Source organism: Pristiophorus japonicus, chromosome 14 (genome assembly GCF_044704955.1).
Source record: "Pristiophorus japonicus isolate sPriJap1 chromosome 14, sPriJap1.hap1, whole genome shotgun sequence".
NCBI classification, from domain to species: Eukaryota; Metazoa; Chordata; class Chondrichthyes; family Pristiophoridae; genus Pristiophorus; species Pristiophorus japonicus.
In genome coordinates, this window is record NC_091990.1 from 23585362 (window position 1) to 23606910 (window position 21549).

The following is a 21549-nucleotide window of genomic DNA, read 5'->3' on the forward strand; positions in this document are numbered from 1 at the left end:
ACTGAATGTTACTGGGTTACAGGTTCCCCGGGCACTGAATGTTACTGGGGTACAGGTTCCCCTGGCACTGAAAGTTACTGGGGTACAGGTTCTCTGGGCACTGAATGTTACTGGGGTACAGGTTCCCCTGGCACTTAATGTTACTTGGATACAGGTGCCCTGGGCACTGAATGTTACTGGGGTACAGGTTCCCCTTGCACTGAATGTGACTGGGGTACGGGTTCCCCAGGCACTGAATGTTACTGGGGTACTAGTTCCCCGGGCACTGAATATTACTGGGGTCCAGGTTCCCCGGGCACTGAATGTTGCTGAAGTACAGGTTCCCTGGGCAATGAATGTTACTGGGGTACAGGTTCTCTGGGAACTGTATGTTACTGGGGTACAGTTTCCCCGGGCACTGCATGATACTGGGGTACAGGTTCCCTGGACACTGAATGTTACTGGGGTGCAGGTCCCCTGGGCAATGATTGTTACTGGGGTACATGTTCCCCAGGCACAGAATGTTACTGGCGTACAGGTTGTCCGGGCACTGAATGTTACTGGGGTATAGGTTCCCTGGGCACTGAATGTTACTGGGATACAGGTTCCCCGGGCACTGAATGTTACTGGGGTACAGGTTCCCTGGGCACTGAATGTTACTGGGGTACAGGTTCCCCAGGCACTGAATGTTACTGGGGTACAGGTTTTCTGGGAACTGAATGTTACTGGGGTACGGGTTCCCTAGGCACTGAATGTTACTGGGGTACACGTTTTCTGGGAACTGAATGTTACTGGGGTACAGGTTCCCATGGCACTGAATGCTACTGGGGTACAGGTTCCCCAGGCACTGAATGTTACTGGGGTATACGTTCCCCAGGCACTGAATGTTACTGGGGTACATGTTCCCCGGGCACTGAATGTTATTGGGGTACAGGTTCCGCTGGCACTGAATGTTACTGGGGTACAGGTTCCCTGGGCACTGACTGCTATTGGGGTACAGGTTCCGATGGCACTGAATGTTACTGGGGTACAGGTTCCCCAGGCACTGAATGTTACTGGGGTACAGGTTCCTCAGACACTAAATGTTACTGGGGGACAGGTTCCCTGGGCACTGAATGTTACTGGGGTACAGGTTCCCCAGGCACTGAATGTTACTGGGGTACAGGTTCCCCAGGCACTAAATGTTACTGGGGTGCAGGTTCCCTGGGCACTGAATGTTACTGGGGTACAGTTTCCCCAGGCAATGAATGTTACTGGGGTACAGGATCCCTGGGCACGGAATGTTACTGGGGTACAGGATCCCCTGGCACTGAATGTTACTGGGGTACTGGTTCCCTGGGCACTGAATGTTACTGGGGTACAGGTTCCCTGGGCACTGAATGTTACTGGGGTACAGGTTCCCTGGGCACTGATTGTTACTGGGGTGCAGGTTCCCTGGGCACTGAATGTTACTAGGGTACAGGTTCCCCAGGCACTGAATGTTACTGGGGTACAGGTTCCCCGGGCACTGAATGTTACTGGGTTACAGGTTCCCCGGGCACTGAATGTTACTGGGGTACAGGTTACCCGGGCATTGAATGTTACTGGGGTACAGGTTCCCCAGGCACTGAATGTTACTGGGGTACAGGTTCTCTGGGCACTGAATATTACTGGAGTACAGGTTCCCCTGGCACTGAATGTTACTGGGGTACAGGTTCCCTGGGCATTGAATGTTACTGGGGTACAGGTTCCCTGGACACTGAATGTTACTGGGGTACAGGTTCCCCTGGCACTGAATGTTACTGGGGTACAGGTTACCTGGGCACTGAATGTTATTGGGGTACAGGTTCCCCTGGCATTGAATGTTACTGGGGTACAGGTTCCATGGGCATTGAATGTTACTGGGGTACAGGTTCTCTGGGAACTGAATGTTACTGGGGTACAGGTACCCCTGGAACTGAATGTTCCTGGGGTACAGGTTCCACTGGCACTGAATGTCACTGGGGTACAGGTTCCACAAGCACTGAATGGGTTACTGGGGTACAGGTTCGTTGGGCACTGAATGTTACTGGGGTACAGGTTCTCTGGGAACTGAATGTTACTGGGGTACAGGTTCCCCTGGCACTGAATGTTACTGGGGTACAGGTTCCCTGGGCATTGAATGTTACTGGGGTACAGGTTCTCTGGGAACTGAATGTTACTGGGGTACAGGTACCCCTGGAACTGAATGTTCCTGGGGTACAGGTTCCACTGGCACTGAATGTTACTGGGGTACAGGTTCCCCTGGCACTGAATGGGTTACTGGGCTACAGGTTCCCTGGGCACTGAATGTTACTGGGGTACAGGTTCTCTGGGAACTGAATGTTACTGGGGTACAGGTTCCCCAGGCACTGAATGTTACTGGGGTACAGGTTCCCCGGGCACTGAATGTTACTGGGTTACAGGTTCCCCGGGCACTGAATGTTACTGGGGTACAGGTTACCCGGGCATTGAATGTTACTGGGGTACAGGTTCCCCAGGCACTGAATGTTACTGGGGTACAGGTTCTCTGGGCACTGAATATTACTGGAGTACAGGTTCCCCTGGCACTGAATGTTACTGGGGTACAGGTTCCCTGGGCATTGAATGTTACTGGGGTACAGGTTCCCTGGACACTGAATGTTACTGGGGTACAGGTTCCCCTGGCACTGAATGTTACTGGGGTACAGGTTACCTGGGCACTGAATGTTATTGGGGTACAGGTTCCCCTGGCATTGAATGTTACTGGGGTACAGGTTCCATGGGCATTGAATGTTACTGGGGTACAGGTTCCTGGGAACTGAATGTTACTGGGGTATGGGTTTCCCTGGCACTGAATGTTACTGGGGTACAGGTTCCATCGACACTGAATGTTACTGTGGTATAGGATCCCCTGGCACTGAATGTTACTGGGGTACAGGATCCCCTCGCACTGAATGGGTTACTGGGCTATAGGTTCCCTGGGCACTGAATGTTACTGGGGTACAGGTTCCCTGGGCACTGAATGTTATTGGGGTACAGGTTCCCCTGGCACTGAATGTTACTGGGGTACAGGTTCCCTGGGCATTGAATGTTACTGGGGTACAGGTTCTCTGGGAACTGAATGTTACTGGGGTACAGGTACCCCTGGAACTGAATGTTCCTGGGGTACAGGTTCCACTGGCACTGAATGTTACTGGGGTACAGGTTCCCCTGGCACTGAATGGGTTACTGGGCTACAGGTTCCCTGGGCACTGAATGTTACTGGGGTACAGGTTCTCTGGGAACTGAATGTTACTGGGGTACAGGTTCCCTGGGCAATGAATGTTACTGCGGTACAGGTTCTCTGGGAACTGAATGTTACTGGGGTACAGGTTCCCTGGGCACTGAATGTTACTGGGGTACAGGTTCCCCAGGCACTGAATTTAACTGGGGTACAGGTTCCCTGGGCACTGATTGTTACTGGGGTGCAGGTTCCCTGGGCACTGAATGTTACTAGGGTACAGGTTCCCCAGGCACTGAATGTTACTGGGGTACAGGTTCCCCGGGCACTGAATGTTACTGGGGTACAGGTTCCCTGGGCACTGAAGGTTGGGGAACAGTTTCCCCAGGCACTGAATGTTACTGGGTTACAGGTTCCCCGGGCACTGAATGTTACTGGGGTACAGGTTCCCCTGGCACTGAAAGTTACTGGGGTACAGGTTCTCTGGGCACTGAATGTTACTGGGGTACAGGTTCCCCTGGCACTTAATGTTACTTGGATACAGGTGCCCTGGGCACTGAATGTTACTGGGGTACAGGTTCCCCTTGCACTGAATGTGACTGGGGTACGGGTTCCCCAGGCACTGAATGTTACTGGGGTACTAGTTCCCCGGGCACTGAATATTACTGGGGTCCAGGTTCCCCGGGCACTGAATGTTACTGAAGTACAGGTTCCCAGGCAGTGAATGTTACTGGGGTACAGTTTCCCCAGGCACTGAGTGTTACTGGGGTCGAGGTTCCCCGGGCACTGAATGTTACTGGGGTACAGTTTCCCTGGGCTCTGAATGTTACTGGGGTACAGGTTCCCCTGGCACTGAATGTTACTGGGGTACAGGTTCCCCTGGCACTGAATGTTACTGAAGTACAGGTTCTCTGGGCACTGAATGTTACTGGGGTACAGGTTCCCCGGGTACTGAATATTACTGGGGTACGAATTCGCCAGGCACTGAATGTTACTGGGGCACGGGTTCCCCAGGCATTGAATGTTACTGGGGTACACTTATCCTGGGCACTGAATGTTACTTGGGTACAGGTTCCCCTGGCACTGAATGTTACTGGGGTACAGGTTCCCCTGGCACTGAATGTTTCTGGGGTACAGGTTCCCCGGGCACTGAATGTTACTGGGGTACAGGTTGCCTGGGCACTGAATGTTACTGGGGTACTGGTTCCCCAGGCACTGAATGTTTCTGGGCACTGAATGTTACTGGAGTACGGGTTCCCCTGGCACTGAATGTTACTGGGGTACAGGTTCCCCAGGCAATGGATGTTACTGGGGTACAGGTTCCCCAGGCACTGAATGTTACTGGGGTACTAGTTCCTCGGGCACTGAATGTTACTGGGGTACAGGTTCCCCAGGCACTGAATGTTGCTGGGGTACAGGTTCCCCGGGCACTGAATGTTACTGGTGTATGGGTTCCCCTGGCATTGAATGTTACTGGGGTACAGTGTTCCCTGGGCACTGAATGTTACTTGGGTACAGGTTCCCTGGGCACTGAATGTTACTGGGATACAGGTTCCCCTGGCACTGAATGTTACTGGGGTACAGGTTCCCCGGGCACTGAATGTTACTGGGGTACAGGTTCCCCGGGCACTGAATGTTACTGGGGTACAGGTTCCCCGGACACTGAATGTTACTGGGATACAGGTTCACTGGCACTGAATGTTACTGGGGTACTGGTTACCCAGGCACTGAATGTTACTGGGGTATAGGTTCCCTGGGCACCGTATGTGACTGGGGTACAGGTTCCTTAGGCACTGAATATTACTGGGGTACAGGTTCCCTGGGCACTGAATGTTACTGGGGTATGGGTTCCCCAGGCACTGAATGTTACTGGGGTACAGTTTCCACAGGCACTGAATGTTACTGGGGTACATGTTCCCTGGGCACTGAATGTTACTGGGGCACAGTTTCCCCGGGCACTGAATGTTACTGGGGTATAGGTTCCCTGGGCACCGTATGTGACTGGGGTACAGGTTCCCCTGGCACTGAATGTTACTGGGGTACAGGTTCCCCGGGCACTGAATGTTACTGGGGCACAGTTTCCCTAGGCACTGAATGTCACTGGGGTACAGGTTCCCAGGGCACTTAATGTGACTTGGGTACAGTTTCCCTGACACTGAATGTTACTGGGGTACAGGTTCCCCAGGCACTGAATGTTACTGGGGTACAGGTTCCCCAGGCACTAAATGTTACTTGGTTCCCTGTGCACTGAATGTTACAGGGGTACAGATTCCCCAGGCACTGAATGTTACTGGGGTAAATGTTCCCTGGGCACCGAATGTTACTGGGGTACAGGTTCCCTGGGCACTTAATGTGACTTGGGTACAGGTTCCCTGGCACTGAATGTTACTGGGGTACAGGTTCCCCAGGCACTGAATGTTACTGGGGTATACGTTCCCCAGGCACTGAATGTTACTGGGGTACATGTTCCCCGGGCACTGAATGTTATTGGGGTACAGGTTCCGCTGGCACTGAATGTTACTGGGGTACAGGTTCCCTGGGCACTGAATGCTATTGGGGTACAGGTTCCGCTGGCACTGAATGTTACTGGGGTACAGGTTCCCCAGGCACTGAATGTTACTGGGGTACAGGTTCCTCAGACACTAAATGTTACTGGGGGACAGGTTCCCTGGGCACTGAATGTTACTGGGGTACAGGTTCCCCAGGCACTGAATGTTACTGGGGTACAGGTTCCCCAGGCACTAAATGTTACTGGGGTGCAGGTTCCCTGGGCACTGAATGTTACTGAGGTACAGTTTCCCCAGGCAATGAATGTTACTGGGGTACAGGTTGCCTGGGCACTGAATGTTACTGGGGTACAGGATCCCTGGGCATGGAATGTTACTGGGGTACAGGTTCCCCAGGCACTGAATGTTACTGGGGTACAGGTTCCCTGGACACTGAATGTTACTGGGGTACAGTTTCCCCTGGCACTGAATGTTACTGGGGTACAGGTACCCCAGGCACTGAATGTTACTGGGGTAAAGGTTCCCTGGGCACTGAATGTTACTGGGGTACAGGTTCTCTGGCACTGAATGTTACTGGAGTACAGGTTCCCCTGGCACTGAATGTTACTGGCGAACAGTTTCCCCTTGCACTGAATGTTACTGGGGTACAGGTTTCCCAGGCACTGAATGTTACTGGGGTACAGGTTCCCAGGCACTGAATGTTACTGGGGTACAGGTTCTCTGGGAACTGAATGTTACTGGGGTACAGGTTCCCCTGGCACTGAATGTTACTGGGGTACAGGTTCACCAGGCACTGAATGTTACTGGGGTATTGTTTCCCTGGGCACTGAATGTTACTGGAGTATAGGTTCACTGGGCACTGAATGTTACTGGGGTACAGGTTCCGCTGGCACTGAATGTTACTGGGGTACAGGTTCACCAGGCACTGAATGTTACTGGGGAATAGGTTCCCTGGGCACTGAATGTTACTGGGGTATAGGTTCCCCTGGCACTGAATGTTACTGGGGTACAGATTCCCTGGACACTGAATGTTACTTGGGTACAGGGTCCCCTGGCACTGAATGTTACTGGGGTACTGGTTCCCTGGGCACTGAATGTTACTGGGGTACAGGTTCCCTGGGCACTGAATGTTACTGGGGTACAGGTTCCCCTTGCACTGAATGTTACTGAGGTACGGGTTCCCCAGGCACGGGATGTTACTGGGGTACTAGTTTCCCGGGCACTGAATATTACTGGGGTCCAGGTTCCCCTGGCACTGAATGTTACTGGGCTGCAGGTTCCCCAGGCACTGAATGTTACTGGGGTGCAGATTTCCTGGGAACTGAATGTTACTGGGGTATGGGTTTCCCTGGCACTGAATGTTACTGGGGTACAGGTTCCATCGACACTGAATGTTACTGTGGTATAGGATCCCCTGACACTGAATGTTACTGGGGTACAGGATCCCCTCGCACTGAATGGGTTACTGGGCTACAGGTTCCCTGGGCACTGAATGTTACTGGGGTACAGGTTCCCTGGGCACTGAATGTTATTGGGGTACAGGTTCCCCTGGCACTGAATGTTACTGGGGTACAGGTTCCCTGGGCATTGAATGTTACTGGGATACAGGTTCTCTGGGAACTGAATGTTACTGGGGTACAGGTACCCCTGGAACTGAATGTTCCTGGGGTACAGGTTCCACTGGCACTGAATGTTACTGGGGTACAGGTTCCCCTGGCACTGAATGGGTTACTGGGCTACAGGTTCCCTGGGCACTGACTGTTACTGGGGTACAGGTTCTCTGGGAACTGAATGTTACTGGGGTACAGGTTCCCTGGGCAATGAATGTTACTGCGGTACAGGTTCTCTGGGAACTGAATGTTACTGGGGTACAGGTTCCCTGGGCACTGAATGTTACTGGGGTACAGGTTCCCTGGGCACTGAATGTTACTGGGGTACAGGTTCCCCAGGCACTGAATGTTACTGGGGTACAGGTTCCCGGCCACTGAATGTTACTGGGGTACAGGGTCTCTGGGAACTGAATGTTACTGGGGTACAGGTTCCCCAGGCACTGAATTTAACTGGGGTACAGGTTCCCTGGGCACTGATTGTTACTGGGGTGCAGGTTCCCTGGGCACTGAATGTTACTAGGGTACAGGTTCCCCAGGCACTGAATGTTACTGGGGTACAGGTTCCCCGGGCACTGAATGTTACTGGGGTACAGGTTCCCTGGGCACTGAAGGTTGGGGAACAGGTTCCCCAGGCACTGAATGTTACTGGGGTACAGGTTCCCTGGGCATTGAATGTTACTGGGGTACAGGTTCTCTGGGAACTGAATGTTACTGGGGTACAGGTACCCCTGGAACTGAATGTTCCTGGGGTACAGGTTCCACTGGCACTGAATGTTACTGGGGTACAGGTTCCCCTGGCACTGAATGGGTTACTGGGCTACAGGTTCCCTGGGCACTGAATGTTACTGGGGTACAGGTTCTCTGGGAACTGAATGTTACTGGGGTACAGGTTCCCTGGGCAATGAATGTTACTGCGGTACAGGTTCTCTGGGAACTGAATGTTACTGGGGTACAGGTTCCCTGGGCACTGAATGTTACTGGGGTACAGGTTCCCCAGGCACTGAATTTAACTGGGGTACAGGTTCCCTGGGCACTGATTGTTACTGGGGTGCAGGTTCCCTGGGCACTGAATGTTACTAGGGTACAGGTTCCCCAGGCACTGAATGTTACTGGGGTACAGGTTCCCCGGGCACTGAATGTTACTGGGGTACAGGTTCCTTGGGCACTGAAGGTTGGGGAACAGTTTCCCCAGGCACTGAATGTTACTGGGTTACAGGTTCCCCGGGCACTGAATGTTACTGGGGTACAGGTTCCCCTGGCACTGAAAGTTACTGGGGTACAGGTTCTCTGGGCACTGAATGTTACTGGGGTACAGGTTCCCCTGGCACTTAATGTTACTTGGATACAGGTGCCCTGGGCACTGAATGTTACTGGGGTACAGGTTCCCCGGGCACTGAATGTTACTGGGGTACAGGTTCCCTGGGCACTGAAGGTTGGGGAACAGTTTCCCCAGGCACTGAATGTTACTGGGTTACAGGTTCCCCGGGCACTGAATGTTACTGGGGTACAGGTTCCCCGGGCACTGAATGTTACTGGGGTACAGGTTCCCTGGGCACTGAAGGTTGGGGAACAGGTTCCCCAGGCACTGAATGTTACTGGGGTACAGGTTCCCTGGGCATTGAATGTTACTGGGGTACAGGTTCTCTGGGAACTGAATGTTACTGGGGTACAGGTACCCCTGGAACTGAATGTTCCTGGGGTACAGGTTCCACTGGCACTGAATGTTACTGGGGTACAGGTTCCCCTGGCACTGAATGGGTTACTGGGCTACAGGTTCCCTGGGCACTGAATGTTACTGGGGTACAGGTTCTCTGGGAACTGAATGTTACTGGGGTACAGGTTCCCTGGGCAATGAATGTTACTGCGGTACAGGTTCTCTGGGAACTGAATGTTACTGGGGTACAGGTTCCCTGGGCACTGAATGTTACTGGGGTACAGGTTCCCCAGGCACTGAATTTAACTGGGGTACAGGTTCCCTGGGCACTGATTGTTACTGGGGTGCAGGTTCCCTGGGCACTGAATGTTACTAGGGTACAGGTTCCCCAGGCACTGAATGTTACTGGGGTACAGGTTCCCCGGGCACTGAATGTTACTGGGGTACAGGTTCCTTGGGCACTGAAGGTTGGGGAACAGTTTCCCCAGGCACTGAATGTTACTGGGTTACAGGTTCCCCGGGCACTGAATGTTACTGGGGTACAGGTTCCCCTGGCACTGAAAGTTACTGGGGTACAGGTTCTCTGGGCACTGAATGTTACTGGGGTACAGGTTCCCCTGGCACTTAATGTTACTTGGATACAGGTGCCCTGGGCACTGAATGTTACTGGGGTACAGGTTCCCCTTGCACTGAATGTGACTGGGGTACGGGTTCCCCAGGCACTGAATGTTACTGGGGTACTAGTTCCCCGGGCACTGAATATTACTGGGGTCCAGGTTCCCCGGGCACTGAATGTTACTGAAGTACAGGTTCCCAGGCAGTGAATGTTACTGGGGTACAGTTTCCCCAGGCACTGAGTGTTACTGGGGTCGAGGTTCCCCGGGCACTGAATGTTACTGGGGTACAGTTTCCCTGGGCTCTGAATGTTACTGGGGTACAGGTTCCCCTGGCACTGAATGTTACTGGGGTACAGGTTCCCCTGGCACTGAATGTTACTGAAGTACAGGTTCTCTGGGCACTGAATGTTACTGGGGTACAGGTTCCCCGGGTACTGAATATTACTGGGGTACGAATTCGCCAGGCACTGAATGTTACTGGGGTACGGGTTCCCCAGGCATTGAATGTTACTGGGGTACACTTATCCTGGGCACTGAATGTTACTTGGGTACAGGTTCCCCTGGCACTGAATGTTACTGGGGTACAGGTTCCCCTGGCACTGAATGTTTCTGGGGTACAGGTTCCCCGGGCACTGAATGTTACTGGGGTACAGGTTGCCTGGGCACTGAATGTTACTGGGGTACTGGTTCCCCAGGCACTGAATGTTTCTGGGCACTGAATGTTACTGGAGTACGGGTTCCCCTGGCACTGAATGTTACTGGGGTACAGGTTCCCCAGGCAATGGATGTTACTGGGGTACAGGTTCCCCAGGCACTGAATGTTACTGGGGTACTAGTTCCTCGGGCACTGAATGTTACTGGGGTACAGGTTCCCCAGGCACTGAATGTTGCTGGGGTACAGGTTCCCCAGGCACTGAATGTTACTGGGGTATGGGTTCCCCTGGCATTGAATGTTACTGGGGTACAGTGTTCCCTGGGCACTGAATGTTACTTGGGTACAGGTTCCCTGGGCACTGAATGTTACTGGGATACAGGTTCCCCTGGCACTGAATGTTACTGGGGTACAGGTTCCCCGGGCACTGAATGTTACTGGGGTACAGGTTCCCCGGGCACTGAATGTTACTGGGGTACAGGTTCCCCGGACACTGAATGTTACTGGGATACAGGTTCACTGGCACTGAATGTTACTGGGGTACTGGTTACCCAGGCACTGAATGTTACTGGGGTATAGGTTCCCTGGGCACCGTATGTGACTGGGGTACAGGTTCCTTAGGCACTGAATATTACTGGGGTACAGGTTCCCTGGGCACTGAATGTTACTGGGGTATGGGTTCCCCAGGCACTGAATGTTACTGGGGTACAGTTTCCACAGGCACTGAATGTTACTGGGGTACATGTTCCCTGGGCACTGAATGTTACTGGGGCACAGTTTCCCTAGGCACTGAATGTCACTGGGGTACAGGTTCCCAGGGCACTTAATGTGACTTGGGTACAGTTTCCCTGACACTGAATGTTACTGGGGTACAGGTTCCCCAGGCACTGAATGTTACTGGGGTACAGGTTCCCCAGGCACTAAATGTTACTTGGTTCCCTGTGCACTGAATGTTACAGGGGTACAGATTCCCCAGGCACTGAATGTTACTGGGGTAAATGTTCCCTGGGCACCGAATGTTACTGGGGTACAGGTTCCCTGGGCACTTAATGTGACTTGGGTACAGGTTCCCTGGCACTGAATGTTACTGGGGTACAGGTTCCCCAGGCACTGAATGTTACTGGGGTATACGTTCCCCAGGCACTGAATGTTACTGGGGTACATGTTCCCCGGGCACTGAATGTTATTCGGGTACAGGTTCCGCTGGCACTGAATGTTACTGGGGTACAGGTTCCCTGGGCACTGAATGCTATTGGGGTACAGGTTCCGCTGGCACTGAATGTTACTGGGGTACAGGTTCCCCAGGCACTGAATGTTACTGGGGTACAGGTTCCTCAGACACTAAATGTTACTGGGGGACAGGTTCCCTGGGCACTGAATGTTACTGGGGTACAGGTTCCCCAGGCACTGAATGTTACTGGGGTACAGGTTCCCCAGGCACTAAATGTTACTGGGGTGCAGGTTCCCTGGGCACTGAATGTTACTGGGGTACAGTTTCCCCAGGCAATGAATGTTACTGGGGTACAGGTTGCCTGGGCACTGAATGTTACTGGGGTACAGGATCCCTGGGCACGGAATGTTACTGGGGTACAGGTTCCCCAGGCACTGAATGTTACTGGGGTACAGGTTCCCTGGACACTGAATGTTACGGGGGTACAGTTTCCCCTGGCACTGAATGTTACTGGGGTACAGGTACCCCAGGCACTGAATGTTACTGGGGTAAAGGTTCCCTGGGCACTGAATGTTACTGGGGTACAGGTTCTCTGGCACTGAATGTTACTGAAGTACAGGTTCCCCTGGCACGGAATGTTACTGGCGAACAGTTTCCCCTTGCACTGAATGTTACTGGGGTACAGGTTTCCCAGGCACTGAATGTTACTGGGGTACAGGTTCCCAGGCACTGAATGTTACTGGGGTACAGGTTCTCTGGGAACTGAATGTTACTGGGGTACAGGTTCCCCTGGCACTGAATGTTACTGGGGTACAGGTTCACCAGGCACTGAATGTTACTGGGGTATTGTTTCCCTGGGCACTGAATGTTACTGGAGTATAGGTTCACTGGGCACTGAATGTTACTGGGGTACAGGTTCCGCTGGCACTGAATGTTACTGGGGTACAGGTTCACCAGGCACTGAATGTTACTGGGGAATAGGTTCCCTGGGCACTGAATGTTACTGGGGTATAGGTTCCCCTGGCACTGAATGTTACTGGGGTACAGATTCCCTGGACACTGAATGTTACTTGGGTACAGGGTCCCCTGGCACTGAATGTTACTGGGGTACTGGTTCCCTGGGCACTGAATGTTACTGGGGTACAGGTTCCCTGGGCACTGAATGTTACTGGGGTACAGGTTCCCCTTGCACTGAATGTTACTGAGGTACGGGTTCCCCAGGCACGGGATGTTACTGGGGTACTAGTTCCCCGGGCACTGAATATTACTGGGGTCCAGGTTCCCCTGGCACTGAATGTTACTGGGCTGCAGGTTCCCCAGGCACTGAATGTTACTGGGGTGCAGATTTCCTGGGAACTGAATGTTACTGGGGTATGGGTTTCCCTGGCACTGAATGTTACTGGGGTACAGGTTCCATCGACACTGAATGTTACTGTGGTATAGGATCCCCTGACACTGAATGTTACTGGGGTACAGGATCCCCTCGCACTGAATGGGTTACTGGGCTACAGGTTCCCTGGGCACTGAATGTTACTGGGGTACAGGTTCCCTGGGCACTGAATGTTATTGGGGTACAGGTTCCCCTGGCACTGAATGTTACTGGGGTACAGGTTCCCTGGGCATTGAATGTTACTGGGGTACAGGTTCTCTGGGAACTGAATGTTACTGGGGTACAGGTACCCCTGGAACTGAATGTTCCTGGGGTACAGGTTCCACTGGCACTGAATGTTACTGGGGTACAGGTTCCCCTGGCACTGAATGGGTTACTGGGCTACAGGTTCCCTGGGCACTGACTGTTACTGGGGTACAGGTTCTCTGGGAACTGAATGTTACTGGGGTACAGGTTCCCTGGGCAATGAATGTTACTGTGGTACAGGTTCTCTGGGAACTGAATGTTACTGGGGTACAGGTTCCCTGGGCACTGAATGTTACTGGGGTACAGGTTCCCTGGGCACTGAATGTTACTGGGGTACAGGTTCCCCAGGCACTGAATGTTACTGGGGTACAGGTTCCCGGCCACTGAATGTTACTGGGGTACAGGGTCTCTGGGAACTGAATGTTACTGGGGTACAGGTTCCCCAGGCACTGAATTTAACTGGGGTACAGGTTCCCTGGGCACTGATTGTTACTGGGGTGCAGGTTCCCTGGGCACTGAATGTTACTAGGGTACAGGTTCCCCAGGCACTGAATGTTACTGGGGTACAGGTTCCCCGGGCACTGAATGTTACTGGGGTACAGGTTCCCTGGGCACTGAAGGTTGGGGACCAGGTTCCCCAGGCACTGAATGTTACTGGGTTACAGGTTCCCCGGGCACTGAATGTTACTGGGGTACAGGTTACCCGGGCACTGAATGTTACTGGGGTACAGGTTCCCCAGGCACTGAATGTTACTGGGGTACAGGTTCTCTGGGCACTGAATGTTACTGGGGTACAGGTTCCCCTGGCACTGAATGTTACTGGGGTACAGGTTCCCTGGGCATTGAATGTTACTGGGGTACAGGTTCCCCAAGCACTGAATGTTACTGGGGTACAGGTTCTCTGGGCACTGAATGTTACTGGGGTACAGGTTCCCCTGGCACTGAATGTTACTGGGGTACAGGTTCCCCGGGCACTGAATGTTACTGGGGTATAGGTTCCCTGGGCACCGAATGTGAATGGGGTACAGGTTCGTTGGGCACTGAATATTACTGGGGTACAGGTTCCCTGGGCAATGAATGTTACTGGGGTATGGGTTCCCCAGGCATTGAATGTTACTGGGGTACAGTTTCCACAGGCACTGAATGTTACTGGGGTACAGGTTTTCTGGGAACTGAATGTTACTGGGGTACAGGTTCCCATGGCACTGAATGCTACTGGGGTACAGGTTCCCCAGGCACTGAATGTTACTGGGGTATACGTTCCCCAGGCACTGAATGTTACTGGGGTACATGTTCCCCGGGCACTGAATGTTATTGGGGTACAGGTTCCCTGGGCACTGAATGCTATTGGGGTACAGGTTCCGCTGGCACTGAATGTTACTGGGGTACAGGTTCCCCAGGCACTGAATGTTACTGGGGTACAGGTTCCTCAGACACTAAATGTTACTGGGGGACAGGTTCCCTGGGCACTGAATGTTACTGGGGTACAGGTTCCCCAGGCACTGAATGTTACTGGGGTACAGGTTCCCCAGGCACTAAATGTTACTGGGGTGCAGGTTCCCTGGGCACTGAATGTTACTGGGGTACAGTTTCCCCAGGCAATGAATGTTACTGGGGTACAGGTTGCCTGGGCACTGAATGTTACTGGGGTACAGGATCCCTGGGCACGGAATGTTACTGGGGTACAGGTTCCCCAGGCACTGAATGTTACTGGGGTACAGGTTCCGCTGGCACTGAATGTTACTGGGGTACAGGTTCCCCAGGCACTGAATGTTACTGGGGTACAGGTTCCTCAGACACTAAATGTTACTGGGGGACAGGTTCCCTGGGCACTGAATGTTACTGGGGTACAGGTTCCCCAGGCACTGAATGTTACTGGGGTACAGGTTCCCCAGGCACTAAATGTTACTGGGGTGCAGGTTCCCTGGGCACTGAATGTTACTGGGGTACAGTTTCCCCAGGCAATGAATGTTACTGGGGTACAGGTTGCCTGGGCACTGAATGTTACTGGGGTACAGGATCCCTGGGCACGGAATGTTACTGGGGTACAGGTTCCCCAGGCACTGAATGTTACTGGGGTATACGTTCCCCAGGCACTGAATGTTACTGGGGTACATGTTCCCCGGGCACTGAATGTTATTGGGGTACAGGTTCCCTGGGCACTGAATGCTATTGGGGTACAGGTTCCGCTGGCACTGAATGTTACTGGGGTACAGGTTCCCCAGGCACTGAATGTTACTGGGGTACAGGTTCCTCAGGCACTGAATGTTACTGGGGTACAGGTTCCCTGGACACTGAATGTTACTGGGGTACAGTTTCCCCTGGCACTGAATGTTACTGGGGTACAGGTACCCCAGGCACTGAATGTTACTGGGGTAAAGGTTCCCTGGGCACTGAATGTTACTGGGGTACAGGTTCTCTGGCACTGAATGTTACTGGAGTACAGGTTCCCCTGGCACTGAATGTTACTGGCGAACAGTTTCCCCTTGCACTGAATGTTACTGGGGTACAGGTTTCCCAGGCACTGAATGTTACTGGGGTACAGGTTCCCAGGCACTGAATGTTACTGGGGTACAGGTTCTCTGGGAACTGAATGTTACTGGGGTACAGGTTCCCCTGGCACTGAATGTTACTGGGGTACAGGTTCACCAGGCACTGAATGTTACTGGGGTATTGTTTCCCTGGGCACTGAATGTTACTGGAGTATATGTTCACTGGGCACTGAATGTTACTGGGGTACAGGTTCCGCTGGCACTGAATGTTACTGGGGTACAGGTTCACCAGGCACTGAATGTTACTGGGGAATAGGTTCCCTGGGCACTGAATGTTACTGGGGTATAGGTTCCCCTGGCACTGAATGTTACTGGGGTACAGATTCCCTGGACACTGAAAGTTACTTGGGTACAGGGTCCCCTGGCACTGAATGTTACTGGGGTACTGGTTCCCTGGGCACTGAATGTTACTGGGGTACAGGTTCCCTGGGCACTGAATGTTACTGGGGTACAGGTTCCCCTTGCACTGAATGTTACTGAGGTACGGTTCCCCAGGCACGGGATGTTACTGGGGTACTAGTTCCCCGGGCACTGAATATTACTGGGGTCCAGGTTCCCCTGGCACTGAATGTTACTGGGCTGCAGGTTCCCCAGGCACTGAATGTTACTGGGGTGCAGATTTCCTGGGAACTGAATGTTACTGGGGTATGGGTTTCCCTGGCACTGAATGTTACTGGGGTACAGGTTCCATCGACACTGAATGTTACTGTGGTATAGGATCCCCTGACACTGAATGTTACTGGGGTACAGGATCCCCTCGCACTGAATGGGTTACTGGGCTACAGGTTCCCTGGGCACTGAATGTTACTGGGGTACAGGTTCCCTGGGCACTGAATGTTATTGGGGTACAGGTTCCCCTGGCACTGAATGTTACTAGGGTACAGGTTCCCTGGGCATTGAATGTTACTGGGGTACAGGTTCTCTGGGAACTGAATGTTACTGGGGTACAGGTACCCCTGGAACTGAATGTTCCTGGGGTACAGGTTCCACTGGCACTGAATGTTACTGGGGTACAGGTTCCCCTGGCACTGAATGGGTTACTGGGCTACAGGTTCCCTGGGCACTGACTGTTACTGGGGTACAGGTTCTCTGGGAACTGAATGTTACTGGGGTACAGGTTCCCTGGGCAATGAATGTTACTGCGGTACAGGTTCTCTGGGAACTGAATGTTACTGGGGTACAGGTTCCCTGGGCACTGAATGTTACTGGGGTACAGGTTCCCTGGGCACTGAATGTTACTGGGGTACAGGTTCCCCAGGCACTGAATGTTACTGGGGTACAGGTTCCCGGCCACTGAATGTTACTGGGGTACAGGTTCTCTGGGAACTGAATGTTACTGGGGTACAGGTTCCCCAGGCACTGAATTTAACTGGGGTACAGGTTCCCTGGGCACTGATTGTTACTGGGGTGCAGGTTCCCTGGGCACTGAATGTTACTAGGGTACAGGTTCCCCAGGCACTGAATGTTACTGGGGTACAGGTTCCCCGGGCACTGAATGTTACTGGGGTACAGGTTCCCTGGGCACTGAAGGTTGGGGAACAGGTTCCCCAGGCACTGAATGTTACTGGGTTACAGGTTCCCCGGGCACTGAATGTTACTGGGGTACAGGTTCTCTGGGCACTGAATGTTACTGGGGTACAGGTTCCCCAGGCACTGAATGTTACTGGGGTACAGGTTCCCTGGGCATTGAATGTTACTGGGGTACAGGTTCCCCAAGCACTGAATGTTACTGGGGTACAGGTTCTCTGGGCACTGAATGTTACTGGGGTAAGGGTTCCCCTGGCACTGAAAGTTACTGGGGTACAGGTTCTCTGGGCACTGAATGTTACTGGGGTACAGGTTCCCCTGGCACTTAATGTTACTTGGATACAGGTGCCCTGGGCACTGAATGTTACTGGGGTACAGGTTCCCCTTGCACTGAATGTGACTGGGGTACTAGTTCCCCGGGCACTGAATATTACTGGGGTCCAGGTTCCCCGGGCACTGAATGTTACTGGGGGCCAGGTTCCCCGTGCACTGAATGTTACTGGGCTGCAGGTTCCCCAGGCACTGAATGTTACTGGGGTGCAGATTCCCTGGGAAATGCATGTTACTCGGGTACGGGTTCCACCGACACTGAATGTTACTGTGGTATAGGATCCCCTGGCACTGAATGTTTCTCGGGTACAGGATCCCCTCGCACTGAATGTTACTGGGGTACAGGTTCTCCGGGCACTGAATGTTACTGGGGTACAGGATCCCCTGGCACTGAATGTTACTGGGATACAGGTTCCCCGGGCACTGAATGTTACTGGGGTACAGGTACCCTTGGCACTGAATATTACTGGGGTACAGGTTCCCCGGACACTGAATGTTACTGGGGTACAGGTCCCCCTGGCACTGAATATTACTGGGGTACAGGTTCCCCGGACACTGAATGTTACTGGGGTACAGGTTCCTCAGGCACTGAATGTTACTGGGAACAGGTCCACTTGGCACTGAATATTACTGGGGTACAGGTTCCCCGGACACTGAATGTTACAAGGGGTACAGGTTCCCGAGGCACTGAATGTTACTGAAGTACAGGTTCCCAGGCAGTGAATGTTACTGGGGTACAGTTTCCCCAGGCACTGAGTGTTACTGGGGTCGAGGTTCCCCGGGCACTGAATGTTACTGGGGTACAGTTTCCCTGGGCTCTGAATGTTACTGGGGTACAGGTTCCCCTGGCACTGAATGTTACTGGGGTACAGGTTCCCCTGGCACTGAATGTTACTGAAGTACAGGTTCTCTGGGCACTGAATGTTACTGGGGTACAGGTTCCCCGGGTACTGAATATTACTGGGGTACGAATTCGCCAGGCACTGAATGTTACTGGGGTACGGGTTCCCCAGGCATTGAATGTTACTGGGGTACACTTATCCTGGGCACTGAATGTTACTTGGGTACAGGTTCCCCTGGCACTGAATGTTACTGGGGTACAGGTTCCCCTGGCACTGAATGTTTCTGGGGTACAGGTTCCCCGGGCACTGAATGTTACTGGGGTACAGGTTGCCTGGGCACTGAATGTTACTGGGGTATTGGTTCCCCAGGCACTGAATGTTTCTGGGCACTGAATGTTACTGGAGTACGGGTTCCCCTGGCACTGAATGTTACTGGGGTACAGGTTCCCCAGGCAATGGATGTTACTGGGGTACAGGTTCCCCAGGCACTGAATGTTACTGGGGTACTAGTTCCTCGGGCACTGAATGTTACTGGGGTACAGGTTCCCCAGGCACTGAATGTTGCTGGGGTACAGGTTCCCCAGGCACTGAATGTTACTGGGGTATGGGTTCCCCTGGCATTGAATGTTACTGGGGTACAGGTTCCCTGGGCACTGAATGTTACTTGGGTACAGGTTCCCTGGGCACTGAATGTTACTGGGATACAGGTTCTACTGGCACTGAATGTTACTGGGGTACAGGTTCCCCGGGCACTGAATGTTACTGGGGTACAGGTTCCCCGGGCACTGAATGTTACTGGGGTACAGGTTCCCTGACACTGAATGTTACTGGGGTACATGTTTCCCGGACACTGAATGTTACTGGGGTACAGGTTCACTGGCACTGAATGTTACTGGGGTACTGGTTACCCAGGCACTGAATGTTACTGGGGTATAGGTTCCCTGGGCACCGTATGTGACTGGGGTACAGGTTCCTTAGGCACTGAATATTACTGGGGTACAGGTTCCCTGGGCACTGAATGTTACTGGGGTATGGGTTCCCCAGGCACTGAATGTTACTGGGGTACAGTTTCCACAGGCACTGAATGTTACTGGGGTACATGTTCCCTGGGCACTGAATGTTACTGGGGCACAGTTTCCCTAGGCACTGAATGTCACTGGGGTACAGGTTCCCAGGGCACTTAATGTGACTTGGGTACAGTTTCCCTGACACTGAATGTTACTGGGGTACAGGTTCCCCAGGCACTGAATGTTACTGGGGTACAGGTTCCCCAGACACTAAATGTTACTTGGTTCCCTGTGCACTGAATGTTACAGAGGTACAGATTCCCCAGGCACTGAATGTTACTGGGGTACATGTTCCCTGGGCACCGAATGTTACTGGGGTACAGGTTCCCTGGGCACTTAATGTGACTTGGGTACAGGTTCCCTGGCACTGAATGTTACTGGGGTACAGGTTCCCCAGGCACTGAATGTTACTGGTTTACAGGTTCCCCAGGCACTAAATGTTACTGGGGTGCAGGTTCCCTGGGCACTGAATGTTACTGGGGTACAGTTTTCCCAGGCGATGAATGTTACTGGGGTACAGGTTGCCTGGGCACTGAATGTAACTGGGGTACAGGTTCCCTGGGCATTGAATGTTACTGGGGTACAGGTTCTCTGGGAACTGAATGTTACTGGGGTACAGGTACCCCTGGAACCGAATGTTACTGGGGTACAGGTTCCACTGGCACTGAATGTTACTGGGGTAAAGGTTCCCCTGGCACTGAATGTTACTGGGGTACAGGTTCCACAAGCACTGAATGGGTTAGTGGGGTACATGTTCCCTGGGAACTGAATGTTACTGGGGTACAGGTTCCCTGGGCAATGAATGTTACTGGGGTACAGGTTCTCTGGGAACTGTATGTTACTGGGGTACAGGTTCCCCGGGCACTGCATGATACTGGGGTACAGGTTCCCTGGACACTGAATGTTACTGGGGTGCAGGTCCCCTGGGCAATGATTGTTACTGGGGTACATGTTCCCCAGGCACAGAATGTTACTGGCGTACAGGTTGTCCGGGCACTGAATGTTACTGGGGTATAGGTTCCCTGGGCACTGAATGTTACTGGGATACAGGTTCCCCGGGCACTGAATGTTACTGGGGTACAGGTTCCCTGGGCACTGAATGTTACTGGGGTACAGGTTCCCCAGGCACTGAATGTTACTGGGGTACAGGTTTTCTGGGAACTGAATGTTACTAGGGTACGGGTTCCCTAGGCACTGAATGTTACTGGGGTACACGTTTTCTGGGAACTGAATGTTACTGGGGTACAGGTTCCCATGGCACTGAATGCTACTGGGGTACAGGTTCCCCAGGCACTGAATGTTACTGGGGTATACGTTCCCCAGGCACTGAATGTTACTGGGGTACATGTTCCCCGGGCACTGAATGTTATTGGGGTACAGGTTCCGCTGGCACTGAATGTTACTGGGGTACAGGTTCCCTGGGCACTGACTGCTATTGGGGTACAGGTTCCGATGGCACTGAATGTTACTGGGGTACAGGTTCCCCAGGCACTGAATGTTACTGGGGTACAGGTTCCTCAGACACTAAATGTTACTGGGGGACAGGTTCCCTGGGCACTGAATGTTACTGGGGTACAGGTTCCCCAGGCACTGAATGTTACTGGGGTACAGGTTCCCCAGGCACTAAATGTTACTGGGGTGCAGGTTCCCTGGGCACTGAATGTTACTGGGGTACAGTTTCCCCAGGCAATGAATGTTACTTGGGTACAGGTTGCCTGGGCACTGAATGTTACTGGGGTACAGGATCCCTGGGCACGGAATGTTACTGGGGTACAGGATCCCCTGGCACTGAATGTTACTGGGGTACTGGTTCCCTGGGCACTGAATGTTACTGGGGTACAGGTTCCCTGGGCACTGAATGTTACTGGGGTACAGGTTCCCTGGGCACTGATTGTTACTGGGGTGCAGGTTCCCTGGGCACTGAATGTTACTAGGGTACAGGTTCCCCAGGCACTGAATGTTACTGGGGTACAGGTTCCCCGGGCACTGAATGTTACTGGGTTACAGGTTCCCCGGGCACTGAATGTTACTGGGGTACAGGTTACCCGGGCATTGAATGTTACTGGGGTACAGGTTCCCCAGGCACTGAATGTTACTGGGGTACAGGTTCTCTGGGCACTGAATATTACTGGAGTACAGGTTCCTCTGGCACTGAATGTTACTGGGGTACAGGTTCCCTGGGCATTGAATGTTATTGGGGTACAGG